Below are 3,270 nucleotides of genomic sequence, written 5' to 3'. Positions count from 1 at the left end.
TGTCTCATAAACTCGAGTGTGAGGGCCCATGTCTGTCATGTCAGCAGCACTCAGAAACTGAAAACACGAGGATCAGGAGATCATCTTCAGCAACTCAGCAAGTGAGAACCATCGTGGTGGGGAAACAGACCCTCTCCAAGAAATGACTAAAGTGACCTGTTTATTTTTTCTGTCCTAAGTGACACATCACTATGACGATATTATTCCCGGAAATGAAATTCGAGTGGGATTTTTTTCAAAACTATTTTTATTTCATTATTATTATTATGATTATTATTTTTTTAAAAAAAACTATTCCACGGCTGTTTTAATTTTCTCCGACTCGGTATTTAGTCTGAGAAGTGTGGGCTGAGGGTGTGGGGAGTGGGGTGAAGAAAAAGAACCGCAAGCAAGCAAGCAAGCAAGCAAGCAAGCAAGCAAGCAAGCAGTGGCCATGGTGAAAGGAGACTTAGATGGCAGGGAACTGCCGTTGCCGCCTCCCTCGGTCCCCCTCGGTCCCCCTCGGTCCCTCCTTCTCACCATGCCCTAATGGTTGCAGAAGCCCCTGGCCTGTCAGACACACTCTTTGTTTCCCGTGAGCAAGCGAGCGAACGATCGATTCGCCTGTTTTCCTAGCTGCCTGTGGTCTCGGTCGTACTTTCGTTTTCGTAGCCCCGAATGTCCAGCCCGGCCCACGTTCACCGTGTTCGGGGGTGGGGTGGGGGAACCGACAGGGGAGTTCCCTGTCCTGCTGTGGGCCCGTGCCACCTCCGGGCGTGAGCGTGGGAGGACGCTGTCACGCCAGAGAAGGTGAAGACGCCGCCGCCGCCGCCGCCGCCGCCGCGGCCGAGCGAGCGAGCGAGCGAGCGATCTATGGCGGTCGGTTGTCGGGCGCCCCCTAGCGGTGGCCTTTTTCTCCTGGTCCTCGGTCGGTGACGAGGACGGGGCGAAACGGCTTTTGTGAGGCGGAAAGAGTGACGAGAGTCCCGGCCTGGCAGGCGGGTGTGTCCCGGAGTCGGTGTCGTGCTTGGGAACGGTCTCTGTGTAGGAGGTTGTGCCGGAAGTCACCCATGGGTGCATGCGTGCATGCGTTGGGGATGGAACCGAGTGACGGGACCAGCTGGAGAGGGTGCTGGGAGACTCGAGCGGGTCGACCAGAAGGCTTCAGTCGTTCGCGTACCCCCGCTAGGTGTCGGGTCCTCCCGGGCCCAGGATCGGTGAAATACCCCGGCTTTAAAAGTTGCTTTTCCCTTGCCTTTTCTCTCTTCTAAGAGCCCTGGGACCCGGCGACCCGAGGCCGAGAGGAGGCGATGGTTGATCCCGGCTTCCCCGCTGGGGTCTCGGACATTTTTTTTTCCTCTTGCGAGAACCATCGGTCCTCAGTGCCGGACTTCCTCATCTTGAGGCCGAGAGGAGGCGGTGGTCCCGGCTTTCTCGCCTCCCTGTTCCGGACTCTCGGAGCTTTTTATTCATTTTCTTCCTCTTGTCAGGAACCCTCGGTCCTCAGTGGCGGGCTTTGCCATCCTGAGACCGAGAGGAGGCCGTGGTGCCGGCTTCCTCGCCTCCCTGGTCCGGACTCGTTGGGGTCTCGGAGCTCTACCCCGCCCCTTTCTCCTGCCCTCGGTCTTGCGAGAGCCCAGCGGCGGGCCTCGTGTTGTCGAGGCCGAGAGGAGGGTGGTGGTCCCGGCTCCCCTGTTCACTGGTCCCCGGTTTCTTGGACTCGAGATTTTTTTTTTCCAAGTTTTTTCTTCTTGCCCTTCTCCATTCCTAGCGGCTGGTCGCAGGGTCCTCGGCCGGGAGGAGGCTGGGCGCCCGGCTTTCTGACATGTCCACCTCGCTCTCTCGGTCCTTTCATGGTTATGAGGTCGACCAGTTGTTCCTTTGAGGGTCGGTTCTCTTGTTTATGGGGACATTTTTGGGACATTTCACCCAGCCTCACTTTCAGGAGTTCTGTGTGGTCTGTGAATGACTCCCCGTACCTGTTGTCATTCTTCTAATGGTTGCTATCTGTCCTTATTGTACCTGCAGATAGGTGCTGACACGCTGTCCTTTAATTGGGTGACATTAAAGGACGCTAGGTGGCGGTCTCTCTTCTGAGCCTCACTGGGTGTTACTTTTCCCGTCTAGCCCAGCCCGCGCCTCGCTGCCTTTTGGGGCTGGGCCCGTGTGTGCTTTTCCTGTGCGGCTTTTTGAGATGACCGGCTTCCTTGCCTTGCTCTTTTGCCCGTGGTGAAGCGTGTCAGGCATCCCCGCTTCGTGGCTTGTCACCCGTTCTGCTTGGATGGTGGGACCCGTCTCTCGATGCTTCTTTCTCCCTTACCGTCCCGGTGCTTTTTTTTCTTTTTCTTTTTTTTTTTTGGGAGGGCGGGGACCAGGTTGTGGAGCTCCCGAGTCTCCTCCATGGTCCTCTGCTCCCGTGTGCCTCCCGAGCGCGCTGTTTTTTCTCACCCCCTTCCCAGCTTGTGGAGCTCCCGAGTCTCCATGAGTCCTTTTGGGTTGAGGGTGGCCCGGCCCTTCTGCTGCCTTATGTGCCTCCCGAGTGCACACCTTTTCTTGGATTCCCTGGTTGACCCCCCGCCGCTGTTTTTTGGTGTGGAGGTGTGTGAAGGGTTTTCTTTTTTTTTTTTTGTTTTTTTTTTGGCGGCATGTGTTGGGTCTGTGGTGATCTCTCGCTCGATTCTTCCCGGTTCCGCTTTGTTGATCGATGTGGTGTGCTCGCCCTGTGTTCATTCGGGCCGGAGGCCTAAGCCGCGCCAGGCGAGGGACGGACATTCATGGCGAATGGCGGCCGCTCTTCTCGTTCTGCCAGCGGGCCCCTCGTCTCTCCTCCCCACCTTTACCGGTGGTGTGTGGAAGGCAGGGGTGCGGTTATCCGGCCTGAGCCCTGTGAAAGCCCCCCCGCACTCCTCGCTGTGGTTCGTGGGGGTTCCTGTGAGGCGCGCCGGGGGCTTTGTTCCCCGTCGCGCGTTTCGCTATGCCCACCGTGTGTGGGTCTGTTTGGCCCTCCTCCCTCCGAGCCGGGGGAGGGTCGGCTGATGTGCCGTGTTACGTGCCCCTCCCGACCGGGTTCGTGTGCACGCGCCTTGCTTTGTGATCCTTGTGGTGCTCCTGGAGCGTTCCAGGCCGATCTTCAGAGGTGCCCGGTTCTGAGCGGCGGCGGCGTTTCCCGGTTCTCTGACGTGTATGCCTCCTGCGCGTGGTGTACGGCCTTTTAGCGGTGTTCCTCTGCGAGGTGTGTGGTCCCGAGGATCAAGTAAGGGGGTCGAGGCGAGCGGTAAGATGGCTCTCTCA

This window comes from Microtus oregoni, unplaced genomic scaffold (assembly GCF_018167655.1).
Source record: "Microtus oregoni isolate MIOR12 unplaced genomic scaffold, Mior012 000160F_ref0000428, whole genome shotgun sequence".
Classification (NCBI taxonomy): Eukaryota; Metazoa; Chordata; class Mammalia; order Rodentia; family Cricetidae; genus Microtus; species Microtus oregoni.
Note: the sequence above shows the minus strand (reverse complement) of the source record.